Source organism: Mirounga angustirostris, unplaced genomic scaffold (genome assembly GCF_029215605.1).
Source record: "Mirounga angustirostris isolate CCGP_5_RB_7025 unplaced genomic scaffold, mMirAng1.0.hap1 SCAF_9, whole genome shotgun sequence".
In the NCBI taxonomy this organism is placed as follows: Eukaryota; Metazoa; Chordata; class Mammalia; order Carnivora; family Phocidae; genus Mirounga; species Mirounga angustirostris.
The window spans coordinates 95100291-95123481 of record NW_026991717.1 but is presented as its reverse complement, the minus strand read 5'-3'; the positions used below and the strand labels follow the sequence as shown (position 1 = coordinate 95123481).

The window sequence follows — 23191 nt, the reverse complement described above, 5'->3', positions numbered from 1 at the left end:
CATGCAATTTTTAAAATTTTAACATTAAAAAGAACAGGCAATGTCACACATAATCAAGAGAAAAAGCAGTCCATAAAGACCAACCCTGGAGGGACTCATGTTAGAATTAGCAGACAAGCCTGTTACATCGACATGGATGGAACAGGAGGGTATTATGCTAAGTGAAATAAGTCAATCAGAGAAAGACAATTATTATATGGTTTCACTTATATGTGGAATATAAAAAATAGTGCAGAGGATCATAGGGGAAGTGTGGGAAAACTGAATGGGAAGAAATCAGAGAGGGAGACAAACCAGAGAGGGAGACAAACCATGAGAGACTCTTGACTCCAGGAAACAAACTGAGGATTTTGGAAAGGGAGGTGGGTGGGGATGATGGGCATTAAGGAGGGCATGTGATCTGATGAGCCCTGGCTGTTATTATATGCAACTAATGAATCGTTGAACACTACACCAAAAACTACTGATGTACTATATATTGGCTAATTGAATTTAAATTAAAAAAACAGCTATTTCTAATATATTCCATAGTTTAAGGAAAATATGGACATAATGCAGAAAGAGATTGAGAACCTCAGAGAAGGTAAACTATGAAAAAGAATCAAATGACAATTTCAAAATGAGAAGTAGAAAAAATAAAATTAAACAAGGTTTTCTGGATGGACTGGACATCGGCTATATTGGTCAGTAAACTTGAAGACTCTGATAGAAATTATCTAGTTTGAAGAACAGAGAGAAAAATCATAGGTTAGAAAGAAGGGAGACTTAGTGACCTGAGGGATAACATCAAGGAATCTAGCATACAAGAAATTATAGTCTCAAGATGAAGAGAGAGATTGGGGCAGAAAAATAATATTTTAACATACTACTAGCAGAAAATTTCCAGAAATGTTTTTTTCTTAAGTATATACTTGCAGGTCCAAAAATGTCAATGAACCTCAAGCAAAATAAACAGAATGAAAGCAACAGCAAAGCAAACCATAATTAAACTGTTAAAAACTAAAAATGAAGAGAAAATCACTAACATAATTAGAGAAAACAACTAGAAGCAAATAATGGTATAAATGAACATGGGAATAATGGAAAGCAATAGACAAAAAAAAAAGTGCTGAAAGAAAAAAATATATTCAGAATTCTACATCCTAAAAAAAAAACAAAAAAAAAAACAAAAACAAAAAACAAAAAGCCCCCAAAAACCTTCAAAAAGAACATACGTTCTACAGGCAGCTAAACTTAAAATTTTTTTCTTCTCTTCATTTTGTTAAAATAACAAATTTAAATAAAAATTAAAATTTAATGTAGGTTTTAAAATTGATGTAAATGGGATATATACAATAGCACAAAAGATGAAGATAAATGAAACTATACCACTTAAGGTTCTTAGATGTTATATGCAGTAATGCAATATTAATTATAAGTAGAGTATGATCAATTAAGCATGCATGCTGTGATAACTATAAAAACCATTAAAGTAATGCAGAGCGACAGTTAAATATCCAAACGAGAAATTAAAACATAATAAAAGATATATGATTAAGTAAAAAAGGCAGTCAGGAAAATAAAACCAGCTATGAAATGATAGTCATAAATATAAACATACTAATAATTACATTAAATTTAAATGGACTAAAACCTCACAACACATAGAAAAATTATTTAAAAATGATCACACACCTAAATTTAAAGCCCCAAATATAAAGTGTAAGGAAGAAAATTGAAGGGTATCCCTGTGATTTAGGCAAAAGATTTTTTTTTGACAGGTATAGACAGCATTAGCCATAAAATTTTTAAAATATGATAAATTAGACATTTTCAAAATTTAAGATTTTTGTTCGACAAAACACGGCATTAAGAAAAAAAGTAGGCAAGTCATAGAAAAAACATTTAGAACACAGATATGGGAAAAGATTTGAATAAAACATGTACAATTGACCCTTGAACAATATGGGTTTGAACTGTGCAGGTTCACTTATACCTGGATTTTTTTTTTGCAGTACAGCACTATAAATGTATTTTCTCTTGTGATTTTCTTCTGCTTCAATCAAATCCTTATCCTCCCTGCCTCTTCCATATACCATATCATTTCCCACCTCTGTACCTGGGCTTATGCTGGCCCTCTATTAAAAATCCCTTACTTTCCCTCTAAAACACACCCATCCTTTAATACCCACTTGCTCCTTGGTATTATCCCAAGCTCTAATTTTATCAAGAAGGTGATGCTTTCTATTTCTATAGCAGAGTGAGATTGCAGAAAGTTCAGATCAAAGGGGAGGCTACAGAATTCTAGAAATATCTTTTGTAGCCACTTAGCCATATCTTCAGCATTTACCATAGATTTACTAGTTTCTGAAATATTCAAATTACAGAAGAGTATATATATATATCTTGTATATATATATATATATATATATACAATCACACTGTGTGTTTATAGCACATTTAATCATTTTGTAATTATTTTTATCAGTTTTCAACCCTGTCTACCAACAATTAAATATATAAGTAACTTATAATCTCCTTAGGGCAAAAAGCATTTTGCATTCATTATGTACTTAGCTTTGAGCTAGACACATCATCCTGATTGTATCTTCCCCTTCCATCCGTGCTACTCCTGTACTTATTTATCATCTCTTGCCTGGATAATATCAGCAGCTTCCTAACTAATCTCTCCTTCTTGGGTTTCTACATAATTCATCCTTCACATGCCTCAGGAATGACATTTCTCAAGCATGGAAATTCCCAATTAAAACTCTATGGTGCTTACTTATCTTCTAAAAGATAAAAGTCCCAAGTCCTTGACACAACCTATAAAGCTATCATGTACCGTTTGTTCCTGTTTTACTTGGACTCCTCTCTTAACCTAAAATGTGAACTATGCACTACTGATCCTCTCAAAGGCTTTCAGATCTTTAATCCTATTTTGTTTATTTCAAACTTCTGTAGACTCTTCTGCTTCTTACCCAAACACACACACACACACACACATACACACACACAAAATAGTTCTCATTCATTCTCTGGTCTCCCTGGAAGTGTCTATTTTCTTTTGAGTGCCTCCTCAAACATTTCCTCCTTTCTGAGGATTCTCCAGACCCTTCCAGTTTTGTCCCTCTATGACATCAACACCTATGTATCTGCATTGCAAAATTAGGAGCAGGAAGAAGCAGGGTATTTGTGTATTTGTGTGTGTGTGTATGTGTTTGTGTGTGTGTGTTTCCAGTAGGATTTGGCTCATGACAGATGATCTATAAAAGTTTGTTGACTCGATAAATAGAATTGTGCTCAATAGTTTTGTCTGATTAGTTACAGGCATATTTTGGTTACAAGTATCAGTAACTCTAATGCAAACAAGGAAAAATCTATGAATTTACCTAAATATGGAGAGTGAAGAGATTTGGCTGAGGTTGAAAAACAAGTAACACCAGATTATATATTCTAATATGAAATTACAAGTGCCAATTTGTAAAAATGTCCTATGAATAATAGACATAGAAAACTCAAAGATATTAAAGGTATACAGCAGTCCCATTCTTTTTTTTTTATTTTATTCTTATGTTAATCCCCATACATTACATCATTAGTTTTAGATGAAGTGTTCCATGATTCATTGTTTGTGCACAACACCCAGTGCTCCATGCAGAATGTGCCCTTCTCAATACCCACCACCAGGCTAACCCATCCTCCCACCCCCCTCCCCTCTAGAACCCTCAGTTTGTTTTTCAGAGTCTATCATCTCTCATGGTTCGTCTACCCCTCCGATTTCCCCCGCTTCATTCTTCCCCTCCCACTACCTTCTTCTTCTTTTTTTTTTCTTAACATATATTGCATTATTTGTTTCAGAGGTACAGATCTGAGATTCAACAGTCTTGCACAATTCACAGCGCTTACCAGAGCACACACCCTCCCCAGTGTCCATCACCCCATCACCCCATCCCTCCCACCCCACCCCCCACTCCAACAACACTCAGTTTGTTTCCTGCGATTAAGAATTCCTCATATCAGTGAGATCATATGATACATGTCTTTCTCTGTTTGACTTATTTCACTCAACATAATACCCTCCAGTTCCATCCATGTCGTTGCAAATGGCAAGATCTCATTCCTTTTGATGGCTGCATAATATTCCATTGTATATATATACCACCTCTTCTTTATCCATTCATCTGTCGATGGACATCTTGGCTCTTTCCACAGTTTGGCTATTGTGGACATTGCTGCTATAAACATCGGGGTGCACGTAGCCCTTCGGGTCCCTACATTTGTATCTTTGGGGTAAATACCCAGTAGTGCAATTGCTGGATCATATGGTAGCTCTATTTTTAACTTTTTGAGGAACCTCCATACAGTTTTCCAGAGTGGCTGCGCCAGCTTGCATTCCCACCAACAGTGTAGGAGGGTTCCCCTTTCTCCACATCCCCGCCAACATCTGTCGTTTCCTGACTTGTTAATTTTAGCCATTCTGACTGGTGTGAGCTGGTATCTCATTGAGGTTTTGATTTGGATTTCCCTGATGCTGAGCGATATTGAGCACTTTTTCATGTGTCTGTTGGCCATTTGGATGTCTTCTTTGGAAAAATGTCTGTTCATGTCTTCTGCCCATTTCTTGATTGGATTCTTTGTTCTTTGGGTGTTAAGTTTGATAAGTTCTTTATAGATTTTGGATACTAGCCCTTTATCTGATATGTCATTTGCAAATATCTTCTCCCATTCTGTCGGTTGTCTTTTGGTTTTGTTGACTGTTTCCTTTGCTGTGCAAAAGCTTTTTATCTTGATGAAGTCCCAATAGTTCATTTTTGCCCTTGCTTCCCTTGCCTTTGGTGATGTTTCTAGGAAGAAGTTGCTTCGGCTGAGGTCAAAGAGGTTGCTGCCTGTGTTCTCCTTTAGGATTTGGATGGACTCCTGTCTCACATTGAGGTCTTTCAACCATTTGGAGTCTATTTTTGTGTGTGGTGTAAGGAAATGGTCCAGTTTCATTCTTCTGCATGTGGCTATCCAATTTTCCCAACACCATTTGTTGAAGAGACTGTCTTTGTTCCACTGGACATTCTTTCCTGCTTTGTCGAAGATGAGTTGACCATAGAGTTGAGGGTCCATTTCTGGGCTCTCTATTCTGTTCCATTGATCTATGTGTCTGTTTTTGTGCCAGTACCATGCTGTCTTGATGATGACAGCTTTGTAATAGAGCTTGAAGTCCGGAATTGTGATGCCGCCGGCTTTGCTTTTCTTTTTCAATATTCCTCTGGCTATGCGGGGTCTTTTCTGGTTCCATATAAATTTTAGGATTATTTGTTCCATTTCTTTGAAAAAAGTGGATGGTATTTTGATGGGGATTGCATTAAATGTGTAGATTGCTCTAGGTAGCATTGACATCTTCACAATATTTGTTCTTCCAATCCATGAGCATGGAACGTTTTTCCATTTCTTTGTGTCTTCCTCAATTTCTTTCATGAGTATTTTATAGTTTTCTGAGTACAGATCCTTTGTCTCTTTGGTTAGATTTATTCCTAGGTATCTTATGGTTTTGGGTGCAATTGTAAATGGGATCAACTCCTTAATTTCTCTTTCTTCTGTCTTGTTTTGGTGTATAGGAATGCCACTGATTTCTGTGCATTGATTTTCAGCAAAGAAGAAGTCAAACTCTCACTCTTTGCAGTTGATATGATATTTTATGTGGAAAACCCAAAAGACTCCACCCCCAAACTGCTAGAACTCATACAGGAATTCAGTAAAGTGGCAGGATATAAAATCAACGCACAGAAGTCAGTGGCATTCCTATACACCAACAACAAGACAGAAGAAACAGCAGTCCCATTCTTAAAGAGCTTCTCAATTCATCAGTCACTTCAAGGTGATTCAAATTTCAATGTTAACCTTTCTGTTTTAGAAACCAATGCAGCCCTCTGCAATCCATCAATCCATGCCATCCTCCCTAAGCAGGAACAAGGGGAAATCTCCCCGCTCAATTCCATCAGGTGAACATAGAAATTAGGCATTGAATTATACCCAGAAGAAGCAACCAACTCAATGAGAGATTTCATATATAATTTAGGAGAGATTTCTTAGAAAATTTCTTTATTCTAAGAAAGTGCGTGGTGGCCCTAAAATTTCCACACTTATGAAAAAAAAAATCCTCTTATATTAACAAAAGTAATGAAAAGACTTCTTAGTTTTGGGCCAGCTCTAACCTAGCACTTTTTGAGATAATGATGAGATATATTTGGTATCCTACTTTGAGGAAGGTACTGCTTAATGTTGTGGATGTCCACAAAGTAAAGGATGATTCTGTTAGAAAATGAAGCATGAGAATAAGTCGAGATATAGTTGTCAACCCTTTATGTAGTTGCACTTTGGAATAGTTGTTGGAATTTGGAGGATGCAATCGAGTACTTTGTGTGCTAGAAAATGCTGTTTAACCATACAGTCTCCCTGGATTCACTGCAAGCCGCATTCGTTGTGATTGACTAAGACACACATATAAGATGATTTTGAAAGCTTGTCATAACCCTCACCAGGCAATATAGTCAGAAAACCATTTTCATAAACTCTTGATATAACAGTATTCTCTTTTGAAAATCAGGACAAAGAGGGAAAAAAGAAGACTTTAAATGTATACTCACTTAGAATAGATTCACCACAACAGGAAGATTTAATAGTAAGAATAATATACTAAGACAGCTAGGGATTTTTGGAGAACAAAATCTGCTGAATTTTGAGCAAATTGCAACATTGCTATAATATAGCAGAAATGTCTTCAAATAAAACATTACAAAAATGTAACTTTGGAAAAAAAACAAAACAAAACAAACCAGTGACACCTGGGTGGCTCAGTTGGTTAAGTGACTGACTCTTGATTTTGGCTGGAGTCATGATCTCAGGGTCATGAGATCCGGCCTTGCATGGGGCTCCACCCTGGGCTGGGAGCCTGCTTAAGATTCTCTCTCCCTCTCCCTCTGTGCATGCACCCCCCCACACACCCAAAATGAAAACCAAAAACTAATCAGCAATCTAACTCTATCTTATTAAAAAATGGCTCTTGCAATTGTCCTTGAAATTTCTTACCAAAAAGAAGCCTATAGAGATCTCATGCTTTCCAGAGTTAATTTTATCAGCAATTTCTCTAAGTGGAATGTATTTTCCAGGGTGGAATCTTGAGACTCCTTGTATACCTTGAGAGTCTGAGTCAGTCTTAGGAAACTAGTGTGTCTGTTGAACAATATCCCTGAATATCCTATCTTTAAATAATAGCATTTGACCAAAAAAAATCCTGATCTCTACTGGATGTTTACTATATTAAAATCTATATTAATAATTCTAACTTCCCAAATTGTTTAACTAGCCTAAGCATATTGTTAATTCACTTATTCTTTTCGACCTAGTAATGTAATGATCAAACATCCCAAATACTTTACATTAGGGAAAGATGGTGAAATGACTAACAAAATATATTTTCTTCAACTTATTCTACCTACACCAATTTTAAGCACAAAGTATTATAGATGCTGTGTTCCCTTACTAGTTCATTCAAATTACATTTACCGAATGTGTTCTGTGTCAGGTACTCTGCTAGGTGCTATAGACTGATTAATGCTAAACAGATTCCTTGTATACCACAATGCCAGTGTGTTTATTTCCAAAAGGAGATACTCATGTCCATTATCCATGGGAGTACTTATTAGTATAAAACTTCTAAGTAAATAACCTCAAGGTCTCTTGATGAGCACAGAATCAAAACAAAGAGAATTAGATTGTCCAGAGTGATATTTCATCCCATCTACAGAGAAGCCTGATAAACTACCTCTGTCTCCAGACAAAGTAGATTTCCCTTGTGAATTAAACATCCATGTCTTCCAAATACATTTTATCTTTCCTTAGGACTGTGTTAACTAAATACTTACAAATTCTATCTACTAATGCTTACCACATCATTATTTCTGAAAATAAGATGACAACACAAGTGAATGAATTCCATTTTTCTTTAAGCTGGGTATACTGGGTATACATTTTGATTATTTTGATTGGGTATGATATCACTCAAGTCTCCAATGGCAGTTCTTACCAAGACATTTTAAGGTTTTTCTGAAGATAGCGAAGTTATCCATTTTATAAGGAATTGTGCTAAATTTTTCCTACTTTTATTCTAAGCGTATAATTTTATCTCTAAATCCTGAGGCTAGCTTAATGATTTCTACATAATGACTGAGGTTTCTGAAATTTTATCATGTGTCTTAAAAATAAATATGAAATATGAATGGGTGCTACAACATGCATAAACCTCAGAAACATTATGCTAAGTGAAAAATACATTTCATATTTACATGAAATATCCAGAATAGGCAAACCTATACCTATAGAAAGAATAGTGGTAGTGGTTGTCAGGGAGTGGGGAGGAGAGAAATATTTTGAAACTATCCTAAATAGAGGTGGTAGTTCTACAACATTGATAATGTAGTAAAAGCTACTGAATTGTTTACATTAAAATAGTTTTTGTTTTATTTAGTATATATGAATTTCATTTCAAAAAATGTTCTCAAAAGCATGCTAGAAATTAAAACAGAATAAAACATTACATAAAAGAACAGCAATGGAATAATACACACATACACACATATCAGACTGTGTTACTCAGTTTTAATGTGAAAAAATATATGGTCATGTTATGCTGATGTGATATAATTGGGCTAATTGACCCAGATGGTCTTTCTAGTAGAAAAGAAAGCTTTTCCATGAAGAAGTGGAGATAGAGAACTGAACTATTTTGAGATATGTTGGTTTTGAATGGTTATTGATATTTCAATGCAAAGGAGTGAAGTAGATCATCAGAAATTCAAGTTAGTGGCCAATATCTATTAAAGAGTCAAGAACATTTGGTGACAGGGAAGTACATTTAAGTTGAACAAATACCCAGAAAGGAGGGAAAAGAACAGTACCCTAAAAATACATACTTTGAAAGGGAGGGGTGGAAAGCAATGAAAGAGAAATCAGCAAGATTAGTTGTGAATGTAAATTCAGAGAACAGAACTATTTGTAAAATTATAATTATCAATCATTGGATACCTATTGTCCCAGGCTCCAGAGACACAGCCCAGAACAATTGTGTGTGTTCAGTGAGAGCAAGTATCTCATCAGTCTGGCTCAAGGTTGTGTTCCAAGACTGTAACCAAGTATCTAGCATACAGTAGTTTCTCTGATATGATATACTGTTGTAATTGAAGTGTATGAGGAGAGCAGGTCTCACACAGAAGAGTATTTTATTATTATTTTTTTAAAGATTTTATTTATTTGACAGAGAGAGACACAGTGAGAGAGGGAACACAAGCAGGGGGAGTGGGAGAGGGAGAAGCAGGCTTCCCACGGAGCAGGGAGCCTGATGTGGGGCTTGATCCCAGGACCCCAGGATCATGACCTGAGCCGAAGGCAGACGCTTAACGACTGAGCCACCCAGGCGCCCCAGAAGAGTATTTTAATAGTCTTTTGAGATACTTGTGAGTGATCTTCTTTAATATTACATCAAAACTCATCAAGTGGTATTTTTCTAAAGATTGGCTGCAGTGTAGAACCTGAAACTATATACCAATAAACTTTTTTTATTATTTTAATATAATGAAATGGAATATTTTAAGTTCATTCACTCTATTTGTACTTTAAGTGGATCATTTCCCCTATGTATGATTTTTTTTTAACATTATGTTTTGGTCATTTGAGAAATATTTGTTCATTATACAATATAAAAATGTTATCTTCTGATAAATTGGTAATAATAATATTTAAATACTGGGAAGATTTCATTTCCATTAGTGGAAGATACAGGTTGTCTAAACTTCTAATTTTCACTTGAAACCTCACATTTTTTTCATTGGCAACAAATGTCAGTTGTTTCCCTGAAGTTTAAGATCCACATTGTTTATTTTTGTGAAAATAACTGCCAAATACCCAAGTCTGAATAATCTTATTTTATCATTTATTCTTTTTAAGTAAAAATGGTGTTTCACTTAAAAAAGTGGCTAGTCCAACTCACAATCCAAACACTCATACATGTTCTTTTTCCCAACACTATACTTTGTATGCAGAAGTATTCTATGTATATTTGTCCTTATCATTTAGGATACTTTAAAAATATATAATCAAAGGTTGAGATTTACCAAAAAAAAAATAGTAAAGGTTGAGATTTACTATGATTAATTACTTTTTTACTGCTTTATCAGGGAACAGTCAAACTGGCATTTCGTTAGCTACAAGTACAGGACAGGGAAGAATACAGTAAGTTTGGTGTCACTCTGGATTTGTACTGAAGTACCATCAGTTTAACCCACCATTACTTTTCCATCATCACTGCAAATATCAACAGAGTGAAAAGGCAAAGGATGTCTTCATATTACTATAAAAATAATTTGATCTTGCAGACCCTTGAAAGGATCTCAGGGATCCCAATTGTCCACTGTCCACACTTTAAGGATTGCCATGGAAGAGAATGGGAAGAGAAATATCGATAGACTTTTTTTTTCTTAAAGACCTTTGTCTGCTCAAAATAGAATGGGGGTGGGAATCCCCACAGTGGCAAACTTTCTGAAATAACTGCAAATAATAAAGAAGAGTTGAAAAAAAAAAAAAAAGAAGAGTTGAATAAGGTTAATAAAATCAAATTGGTATACCAAAGCACAAGTTGAGGTTGGAAATCATAAATTGATGAATACCTTTTGTATGCAAATTTGGCTTCAAACACTAAGAAATATTCCTACTATCTCTTAAGTGTGAAGAAAGTAGTTCGTTCCTTTTTTTTTTCCCCACTGAATATGGATTCATGCCTTTCTTGTGCCAAAGCTAATGACTGTCAGTGTTATTTAGGTTATGATTGCTGGGAATTGGGCTAATATTAGATATCAACTTTCAAGCAATTGAAGACATTATTTAAAAAATTATGAGTGCAACAGTTTTGTAATTTGATTTTGGTAAAATTACTTCTCTCTTTAAATTCACATACCCATACAAAACACTGGACAATTGTTCATAGCTCTATTTGCTGTCTTTGTAGCATGGTAATAAAATATATAGACCCATAAATTGAGAGGATAACATATTCGAGATGTTTGTAAAACATAGTCAAATATTTAATACTTCATGATGGGGAAAATTACAGATTATTTTGAAAAACTACTAGTTTATAGTCTTCTTTATTCAGTATGTTACACAAAAACCATTATCAAAGAATTATCTTAGGATATGTTTGTTGGTGGTGACAAATTTACTGGTCTAATGAGAAAATTATAAATTCACGTTCTAAAAGTATGGAAAGGTTCTGATTACATTTTATACCATAATTCCACATTCTACCATTACTATTCAAATAGTTGAAATCAGAAAGCTGCCACATTTGTTTTTTGGGCTGTGGAATAGTACGTGAATATTCAATCACTAGATGGCTCCTACCTGAGGTGTGAAATATTCAGTTTTCAAGGTTATTAGAAAGGGAGTCATAATCACAACATCACAAATGTTTTTCTGATTTTTTTTCTATAAAACCTTATCATTTAAACTCTTCATACAACAGTTTATTGTCTGATGCTTTGATGTGCATAAAATAATCTCTAAGGTTGATATCTAATATTAGTCCAATTCCCAGCAATCATAACCTAAATAACACTAACAGTCATTAGCTTTGGCACTAGAAAGGCAAGTATCCATACTCCATAAAGGAACAAACTACTGTCTTCACACTTAAGAGACAGTAGGAACATTTCTTAGAGTTTGAAGCCAAATTTGCATACAAATAGTATTCATCAATTTATGATTTCTAACCTCCAAACTTGTGCTTTGGTATACCAGTTTGATTTTATTAACCCAACAATAGTATAGACATTATTTTCTTAATATTTGAGCCAGTTATGTTCTACAAATATTTTATATAAATTTTTATATTTGAAGAGATATTTATTCAAAACTCCCAGTAAATTATAATCCTACTCAGATTAGTTTTATTTTTCAGATTAGTGTTAATGAATGCATTTTTTATTTCTTCAGTGAAGACAGAAAGATGTGATAAATCAATCAATACCATCTATAAAAATGCTTATACATTTACAAGTTTTAGTTTAAATGGAGTAATCAATATTCTATTAGGTAACATCAAACTCTATATAACACTAAGTTATATTTTAAACCTGTATGACAGTTTTATTTATTCTCTGCCCACATTTCAACTATGATTATTTGTCCTTTCCTTGATTAAGCTGCTATAAATAATAGACTTTGTATGGATGTATTCTTATGAAACACTGTGGAAATATCTACAGACTTCACTGAAGTTGTGAATTTTGGGTGTTTTTTTTTTTGTAATAGTTTGGTTAACATGATGAATTATATTAATAGCTTCACAGATATTAAACCATTTTAACATTTAGTGAACAAGTCCCATTTAGGTTATTTTAATATGTTGCTTGATTTGGTTAAGGTTTTATTTAACGTATATTTGCATCTTGGTCTGAAGTGTCATCCTTGTGCAGGGACTGTGCTAGTCTTCTCTGCATTGTTCCAATTTTAGTGTATGTGCTGCTGAAGCAAGCTCTATTGAATATATATTTGCATCTTGTTCATAAGTGAAATTGGTCTATAATTTTCATCTTCTGCGCCCTTTTATTTAGATTTTGTTATCACGGTCATCCTCATTTCATAAATGACATTACCAGTTGCCCTTTTTCTCTTTGCCCTGGAACAGTTTAAATAGCACTGGAGTTACTGGTTTAACAATTTCATAGAGTTTACCTTAAAGGCTGTTGGAATTTGGGCCTACTATTTCTCTGTAACCCTTTAAAAAAAAAAAAAGGCTCTTTAAAATCTTTAGTAATTTGCCTGTTTAGATTTTCACTTTCTTTTAGGGCAAGTTTTATTACTTTGTAATATTTTCTTTTATAAAACACTTATTTTGTAAAGCATCAACTGTTACTAATCCATTCGGTCAAAGTAGACTTTTATCTTTCTTTTAAACACCTTTTCTATCTCTGCTTATACTCCCTTATGTTTACTTGATTTTAAGTACATTACCTAGTAATTATTTGCTTTTCCAAAGAGCCACCTCCAACATTTTTTTAATTGATTCTATTTTTTCCTAATTCAATATTTTTACTTTCCATCCCATAATTTTATTGTTTCTTTTCTTTTTTAAGATTTTATTTATTTGACAGAGAGAGCGAGCTTCCAGATAGTATGGATTTCTGTTCTGGTGGTGATTTTCTAATTTTTTTATTTCTATTTTTAGTATATGGTGATCAGTGATATCTATGTATATCTATATACACATATAGATATACATAGACATCTATTTACACTCTTTGTACTTTGTAATCATTTATGTTGATAAACAATTTAGGGATCAGCAAACTTTTTGTATAGTGGGCAAGAGAGCAAATGTTTTCAAAAGTTTATGGTCCATGCAGTCTTCATTTCCACTATTCAGGTTTGCAGTTGGAGCACAAAGCCAGCCATGAGCAATACATGAAAGAATGAGCATGCCTGTGTCCCAATAAAACTTTATTTACAAATTCAGGCAGCACACTAGATCTGGCACATGGGCTATATAGTATATGACTCTGTCCTAACATTTTATCTTAATATGAGTCATTTGGGGATGTTCCATGAACACTTGAAAAGGATGATTGTCTGTATTCAGGCACAGAATTCAATAGTTATACAAGTTCAAATGACTGAGTTTACTATTCCTTACCTATTATTGTGCATTTTAACAAAGGTATGTCAGTTCATTTCACAGTCTATTTCCTGCCATTTTTATTTTGTGAATGCTGATCCATAAACTCTGTAAATTAGATCTTCATGTTGGCATACCATTGCTCATTATGAAAGCCCTTCCTTTACCTCATTTTTTCCTTAAAGCAATATAATCTTAAGTTAAAATAACCCTTGATTTCTCCCTTGACTGGTATTTTAGATTTCTTCTTTTCTATGTAACTTTGTTGTAGTTATGCCTCATTTACTACTTTTAGCTGGGTGTTACTTTGTGATCAAATCTGAGTCTTAAAATAGGTGATTTTAAAACTTTTTTTTTTTTTTTTTAGATTTTATTTATTTGAGAGAGAGAGAACACACTATCAGGGGAAAGCAGATGAAGAAGCAGACTCCCCGCTGAGCAGGGAGCCCCATGTGGAGCTTGATCTCCGGACCCTGGGATCATGGCCTGAGCCGAAGGCAGATGCTTAACCGACTGAGCCACCCAGGTGCCCCAAAATAGGTGATTTTAATCCTATTTATATTTATAGGCATGGCCAATAAATAAAATATAGGAACTGAGAGTATGTATATTTCCTGTTTCTACAGGATTTTTATAAGTATTTCACTATACGGTTTATATTAGTTTTGTGTATGTGTATTCTGAAAATTTGGAAAGGTTATATTTTTGTGTAGTGGTTACATTTAAAACCATAAATTTAACTAATACGCTCCTGTCTATGCATAATAAACATTTTTGCATTTCTTTTCCTACCAATCTATAATCAATTTTAGCTGATCATATAATTTCTTAGTGTTTCCTTTTAACTTTTATATCTCCATTTTTTTTATTGGATTTGAATGAATTCTTCTAACCACAATAAAAGATGAGGAAATAAGCATACTTTACTACCTCCCTCTTCCTCTAGCATTTTTTTCTTCCAACTTTTGCTATTTATATCATTCTTACATTATCAGGATTTGAAATATATGTATTTGTCTTGGGAATGTTAATCTTCACATTTAATTATATTTCAGTACACATTTAAATGGAAATCATGCTCATTGTTATTTCTTTGGACACAGTCCTCCAATAATGCTTTCTAGGATGACATTTTAAGATGATATTTTTAAGAAGGGATCAAAGAAACTTAAGTCCATGAGTTCTTACATGTTCATACATATTTGTTTTATGTATATATGTTTATATAAATAAAACATATATGTTTTATTTGTCCTTGAACTTTTCAGTTGAATGTACATTTTTTCCTCTCAATATTTTATAAGCAACATTCAAATCCTTCTAGTACTAAACGTTGTGATAGAAGACTATGAAGAAAACTAATGCCTTTGAACTTCCATTTAAATATATCTTTTTGTTTGCCCAACAAAGATTTGTGCTTTATGTTTGAAATCTGATAATTTGAATAAAATAAGTTTCATTGTAAAATGTTATGTGTCAGTTTGGCCTAGGATATGTTATATCCTTTCCGTATAGAGAACTGGCTTTTATTTCTGCAGTGTTTAAACAAATTTTAGCATTTTACTATTCTACTATTTTTCATGTCTTCAAAGATACCAATTACATGTATCCAATCTACTTTGTCTTTAATGTCCATAATTTTCTCATGAGCTTGTAACTTTATTTTTGCTAAGGAGAAAATGTGCTTGTCACTTATTTATTTATTTATTTTTTTGCAATATTATCCTGTATAATGGGGCTGATTCCAATTTGGCTACCATGGATATTATAGTTTAGTTTTTCTCTCCTATCTTTCTTCTGACTTCTGTTCATAGGTTGTTTCACTTTCTGTTGTCCTATGGTAATTTCCCTGAGCTCTTGTATCTCTGCCCTGAACTTTGGACTTTCAAATTTTTTGATTTAATAAAAACGTATCATAATGATCATCTCTCTCAATCCTTTTTGAAATATTTTATTGATGTTATTAATGTCTTTGCTTTTTCATTTTCTCATTTCTCTTGTACTACCTTTGTTCTGACTACTCATTTTTTGAATGATGGGAGTTCTTCCTGGATCAAAGATTTTTGTTTGCTTTCATAGCTTCTGTGTTCTGGCGGCAGAATCAGCAAAGGATATGTTCCAGGCTAACAAATTTGGGAGACAGGATATTATGAATTCAATCCAGCTGATCAAAATCAACATTGGAGTGCTCACAATCCTCATGTTTGCCTAACAAACAGACTACTTTCTAGGTTGTCTTTGTAATCTCTTGCTCATCTTGATCTCTACCACTTCTTTTTGAAACTAAACTAGGTCCAAGGAAGTTCCCACCATAAGTCTGCACACTCCTGTCCAAATACAGCAAATAAATCATTGGTTTTGTACTCTAGTGTGAGCTATTAACTTTAGAGAAGTGGGTTCTTAGAGTTTTTTTTTTTTTAATAATTTTTTTGTTTATTCATTTGAAACAGACAGATACAGAGAGAGAGAGAGAGAGCAGAAGCAGTGAGGAGAAGTAGAGGAAGAGGGAGAAGCAGACTCCCTGCTGAGCAGGGAGCCCGACGTGGGGCTCAATCCCAGGACCTGGAGATCATGACCCATGCCTAAGGCAGATACTCAACCATCTGAGCCACCCAGGCACCCCTTAAAGTTCTTTTTAAAGATTTTATTTATTTATTTTAGAGAAAGAGTGAGAGTATGAGTGGGGGGAGGAACAGAAGAAGAGGGAGAGAGAGAATCTCAAGCAGATTCCTCACTGAACATGGAGCCTGATGCAAGGTTGGATCCCATGACTATGAGATCATGACCTGAGCTGAAATCGAGAGTCAGACACTTAACCAGCTGAGCCCGCAGGTGCCCCCTGAAAGTTCTTAACAAGGTCTATAAGCAGAGCTATTAAAATGGTTATGCAAAGTTTGAGGTGCACAATTCTAGATGGCACCATAAGTATTGATTTCCTGAGCAATCCTAAGCATGCCTGAAACCCTGGGTCTCCTCTCTGTATATTGTTTCACATCCTTGTTTGACATTTACTAGTTTTGGTTGAGGATATCAGGTATCTTCTGGTTTGTCAAAGATGGATTTTACAATTTAATTTTCTACTTCTCATGTTGCTTTTGGGTGACCTGAATTATAACTGAAATATAGTTTAGAAACCCAGAGATTTGAGTATTAGTCTTAATTTCTTCCATTTGTTTATCTTCCCAAACTAGAAGAATTTATTCTCTTCTATGCCTTTAGTCTTCCTTCAAAACCACCCAAGCCCTATTTTAGTAAATGGCATAACCAGCTATTCAGTTATTTAAACTAAAATATTAGGAGTTCTCCCATGATTCCTCCTCAAGGCACATCTTTGCCTGACTCCCCGTGAGTCTTCCCATTTCACCTCCATCTCTGCTGCCACCATCTTGCCCTGTCCACAGTTATCTCCTATCCAGATAGTGATAACAAATTTCTCTGCTCCAGATCTCACTTTTGCCCATTCTACTTTTTACATCCGTTCTTCCACTACAATAGGCAATAGCCAGAGGTGGCTATGGAACACTTGAAACATGGCTTATCTGCATAAAATCACATATGACTTGAATACTTGGTATAAAAATATAAAATGTTTTATTTAGTAACTTTATATGGCTATGTGGTAAAGTGATATTTTAGAGTATGTATGAAATAATATACTGACAATTTCCCTGTTTATTTTTTTAATGGAGGTACTTGAAAATTTTAAATTACACATGTGGTTCACATTTGTGGCTCATAATCTATTTCTATTAAGCAGTACTTCTCCACATAGTAACAAACATAACTGTTAGAACACAGAAAGGATGTCACAACCCAGCCTAAAACTTTCAAATGACTTTAATATTGGAAATCTAATCCAAACTTCCAACCATGATTTATAAGATATTTCTTGATCTCACCTATCTGTCCAATTTCTACCTTGAACCATATATATTCCCACTCATTACAACTCTTGTCATGCTAGTCTCCATTTAATTTTTTTGGACACACAGCACACTTTATTGCCTCAAGACTTGTGCACATGCTTTTCTTTCTTATTAAAACACACTTCCCCTTGTGCTCAAGTGGCAGCTCATTTCCTTCTTTTTAGTCTCAGCTCAATGTCACTTTTCAGAAAAGTATTCTTTGGCTGTCCAACACAAAATAAGTAACCCTTTATAATTTCTCATATCATTCTCTTATTAACTCATAACCTGCAAATATTACACACAATATAATATTCAGGGATAACCTGAGGTGATTACAAAGTATTTTTTTTTTTTTAAAGATTTTATTTATTTATTTGAGACAGAGAGAATGAGAGACAGAGAGCATGAGAGGGAGGAGGGTCAGAGGGAGAAGCAGACTCCCTGCCGAGCAGGGAACCCGATGCGGGACTCGATCCCGGGACTCCAGGATCATGACCTGAGCCGAAGGCAGTCGCTTAACCAACTGAGCCACCCAGGCACCCCTACAAAGTATTTTCAAATCCTGACAGTCCTTTTGCCTTACATTTTGCCACTAATGAAATCAATGGATGGGAGTCAGGGATGAAACTGATACTACTAAGAACATAGGGCTCATATTTCAACATTCAACCTTAAAGAGAATTTCTTTTTAAATTCATAATGAAAAAAATAGCAAGTAGATTAGTCAAAGGAAAAGATTCTAAATTGTGTCATTTCTGCCAGTGTATCAAAAGCTAGCCATTGTGGACATGATAATATTAGAAGCTAAAAACGGTTCTGTCTAAACCACATAGGAAAAAAAAAGGTAAGGCGAAGGCAAGGAAGGCATGGGAAGTGTGTGCTAGAATTCCTTTCACCCAGGGAAATCAGCATAATAAGGAATAAAATGTTAGATTGAAAAAAAGCGAAAGCAGAGGGAATTTTTGTCTCACTTTCTCAGCAGGACTTTGGGACAAGTCTGTCAAGCTAGATGGTCCTATGTCAACCTGAGAAGATCAATGGTGGCAAAGAAGTATGGTTAGAGAGGAGGATAAAAAGGTAAAGGAGACTGAGCGAGAAGAAGAAACTCCCTCACCTTCCAAGGGGACCCAGAAGTTACCCCATGCCCCAGAGATAATGCATAATGGCAACATGCCTTCTGGAGCCACCATATATAGAAGTGAGGTGGTGGATATCAGCTGGATCCTCTTTTATCTCTGGAACGTCAAGAGCTCCCATCTCCTACCCCAGTCACCTTCCAGGGAAGAAAGAGACGGGATTTGCTGAAAAGAGACCAAGAAACTTATATTGAAACAAAGACTGCAGAGATAAATTTGCCAGTTTAAAATATCTTCATCACAATTCAAGCAGCTTAGAGAAGTCGTAGAAACTAACATCAAAGTAGAGTGGATAAATGTGTTCACTCTGACACTTTATATTCTGTCTCTCCAGCTAAAATGCAAGCTCCATTGACATGAACAAAGCGTTCCTCCATCATTACATACACAGCACTTAGAATAGGGTCTGGTATACAGTAGGTATCCAATAATCTAGGAGGGAGGCAGGATGTTCAGAGCTAGAGAAGAGATGTGATGACAGAAGCAGTGGCTGGAGTGATAAGCTTTGAAAAAGGAGGAAAGCCAGGAGAGAAGGAATGTAAGTGGCCTCTAGAAGCTGGAAAAAGCAAGGAAACAGATTCTCCTCCAGAGCCTCCAGAAGGAATGCAGCTCTGTCAGTAAGTTGATCTCAGCACATAAGACCCAGTTCAGACTTCTGACCTCCAGCTCTATAAAATAACAAATAGGTGTTGTTCTAAGCCACTAAGTTTGTGATAATTTGTCACCATAGCAATAGGAAACTAACAGATTTTTAGTGAAAGAGTAAATTAATTCTATTTTGGGGACTTCTGATAAGCCAAAGTACCTTAAATATTAAAATTTGCTGCTAAATTAAGGTTTTTAATTACACTACACAGTTAATAGTATACGAACTCCAGAGTGCATTTCTATATTTTACTCATTTAAACAATGGGAGTACTTTGAATTTACATAGCTTATGCTCAGAAAAAAATACCAGAAGGTAAAATTATAGCTAATCATACCCTCTAGTGTTTAAGTTAGTATCAAGAGTACACTCTTGTTGCTAGTATGGCTTTTATATACTCTAATAAATTGTTTTATAACTTCATAACAGTTGCCAGTCTTTTGTATTTACTACACTAAAGCTTCTTTTAAGGAAATACTTAACTAGTCATAAGGACTTTCATTAAGCTACTGTGCTCAGTTACAAGTGCATAGTCTTGCCAAAAAAGAACCTAATATACATAATTCCAAGATAACAGGATAAATTTAGGAAGTTAATATTCACTTGATGGTTTACAAAAATATTCTTTTATATGGAAAGCTGTGAAATAAGTATTTGTTTGAAAATCACTGGGTACTTGTCAGAAAAGCTGGAGGAATGGTTTTACAGAATTAATGATCAAAGACAATTAATTTAATCAGTGTTGTTGACTGAGTATTAAATGAAAGTAGGATACCCATTGAATTCTAATATGTGCTAAAGGTAGAGTAGGAGTTCATTTAAAAACCACCACCAATTTGAACACATCCATTAAGGAACACAGACACTGTATAAAGAAGATATATCATTTTTTTTAAAAGTTTTTTATTTATTTATTTGAGAGAGAGAGACTGAGAGAGAGAGCACATGAGAGGGGGGAGGGTCGGGAGGGTCAGAGGGAGAAGCAGACTCCCTGCCGAGCAGGGACCCCGATGCGGGACTCGATCCGGGGACTCCAGGATCATGACCTGAGCTGAAGGCAGCCGCTTAACCAACTGAGCCACCCAGGCGCCCTGTTCCTCGTAATTGTAACTGACAATCTAATAGAGAGTCTAGGCCACCCTTCCAGGACTGTGAGGAGACCAATATATTAGTGCAGAGTTCAGAGTCAATTTATTTAATAAAGTTTCTCACCAGGCCAGTAACTCCATGGTGTTCACATGTCAATTAACCCCAAATAATAGCCTGCAACACTTTGTTTAGGTCTTACTGTTTCTGGTTATGTGGCAGCTTTCATTCTTGAAAATAAAATGAAATCATATGAAAGCAAGAAGAGCAGAAAGGTGGAAGAGGGGATGGGAAGGAGGAGAGAAAAATCAGTTTACTCTCCAGCGGATTTTTTTTTTTTTCTGAAATGCCCTTCAGCATGGCTGATTTATGAGTTGGATGTTTAGTCATTTTCTAATTTATCACCTCTATTTCATAATGTAAGGGTGCTAAATACCAAAATAATTTTATATATGCAAACATTTGTATAAGCGATTGTGAAAGATTAGCATGGCTTCATTGATTTCCTTAATTATTTAACTACTAAGAACTGCGTGTTCAGTCTTAGGCAGTAAAATGAATGAATGAGTATGTATCCGTGGTTTTTAAAATGAGTCTGTCCATTCATTAATGTATTAATTCATTCAACAAATATTTAAATATTTAGGGAAAGACTGATTTACATAATATGTCACGGTATAATCATTAAAAAGGATTCCCAAGAAAATGTTATTTTAGGTGTACATTTATTAACATTTTACTTTCTGCATCCATGGTGTCAGATTTAGAATCATTTTTTATCTCCAGCATCAGAATAAGCATTATTAAATTCTAGCCTATTAGCTATTTCAGGCTGTTCAAATGATGAGACTACTCAAATGCATATATTTAATTTGCCTATATATTTAAATAAATGTTGAAACTTGTTTACTCTTGTAATAAACTATGATAGAAAATAACAATCTCAGAAATACTAATGTAAAAGAACATATTGAATTGGCATTTTAAGAAATGTACTGTAAAAAATATTGAGCCATACATATGTTAGCACTTTTTTATGCTGGTGACACTAAAAATATATATCTAAAACAATAAATTTAAATAGGCATAAAAAATATGGTGTTAACTGCTTTGACCTTTCAATCTTTTGTGTTTGTTTCATCTTAATATAGCATGTTAACTCTATTGTTGCTTGATAAGTGTGTGTTTGATTTGAATGCAAAGTGGGCAGTCCAAGATCAGGTTTAAAAATACAACTAGAAAATAAAGTGACAGCTGATTTAGTAAGTATAAAAAAACCTGCATATTTAGGAGTTTCCTTTTTCATTGCTAACAGGGAATTAATTTTAAGTTGTCACTTTTCTTTGACTCTTTACCCAAGTTCAGAAAATATGGGGAAAATATATGCAGCAGTCTGTAGATTTGTTGGCAAGGATGTGAGAGGGGTGAATTTTTTTTTTTTTTTAAACACAGGACATTTTATGCTCTAATTTTCCTTCCTGAAAATCCTTGACCTTTCAAAAATTTGCATAATACATGTGGGGGTTGTCTTGATGGTTTGTTTCCTTTGAAATATTTCACGAGCAATTCTCATTTCATCTGAAGATTTTCTTCTATTATTAGCTTCCAACAACCACAAATAGAATGTGGGGATGCCTTCCTTGATTTTAGCTATAATGTAGGGTTTTTAATACTTTTTAAATTGTTCCATAGCACCACTTGATACAAAATATGTCTACATATATGTTCTATTTCCTCTTAGTCTTAAACAAGTAAAAATTCTTATCCCAGCTATCCTTTTCATACGGACTCTGTGTTCAGGTCTTTTGGAAGGGTGATAAGGATATATTCTAGTCTCATCCTTCCCCTACCGAGGAAAAAATTAGCATAGAGGGATTTCCTTTCTCTTCTGTCACAAAGTTTTACTCACTTTTAATTCCTGTTTTCTCAAGGTATTTATAGTCTGGCAGGCTGAATATTTTCTATCCCCCCCACATTTTTCTATTAATTAAGCAGAACCTACTAGAGCTGCCTTTTGAGTCGAACTGGAGGAAACAGTAGTAACAAACCATCTTCCATGACAAACTTATTTTCTAAAAAGTGCCAAGTTCTTGGGCATTTCACTATCTGCTCATTCCTCCTGACCCAATCCTAACCAGGGCTTGGTCACTGGCAACTCCTTTGCCAGAGCTTGACAATTCTTTCCTGTCTTCTCGGACCTCTTCCCCTCAGGGCTCCAGCAATCATTGATCTTCTAGATGGAAGAGCACACATCTCTGGCATTTACGTTTCAATGACTTTCTCTCTCTCTCTCATCCCTTGTGATTGTCCTCACATCTCAAATGCTTCCCAGGTCCAACAGCACTTACAATAAAGGATGAGTAATGAGAAATTGGTAGAGTTTATGGTTCCTATTAATTGCAAGGAGCACTATGAATCCCCACAACTAAGTTTTTGTTAAGCCTATTAGCTAACTGTAGGCAATCAAGGTACTGAATATTTCTAGATCTCTGAGAAGCAAGCTACACAGATAATATTTAAGATTTTAACTTTTAAAACCTACCTTAAAATGACTCTTAAATATAAAAACAGTCATGAGTAAGAGATAATGGAATTAGTTTATTTCACTCTAATGAGTATCAAATATCTATTTTTCCAAGTAGCTTCCTTATTGCTATAGTGAATACAAAGATATGTAAGACATAGTACCTCTACTAAAAAAAGTTGATATTCTAGCCAG

The 23191-nt window shown here is 34.6% G+C and overlaps 1 non-coding gene across 1 annotated transcript; it reads right to left on the bottom strand.

Annotated features, from left to right (window-relative positions):
* Positions 1–12452: 12452 nt before the first annotated feature.
* Positions 12453–12555, bottom strand: LOC123862579 (U6 spliceosomal RNA). Its single transcript, XR_006795280.1, has one exon. It is a non-coding gene; the product is annotated as a U6 spliceosomal RNA (small nuclear RNA).
* Between the last annotated feature and the right edge of the window lie 10636 nt (positions 12556–23191).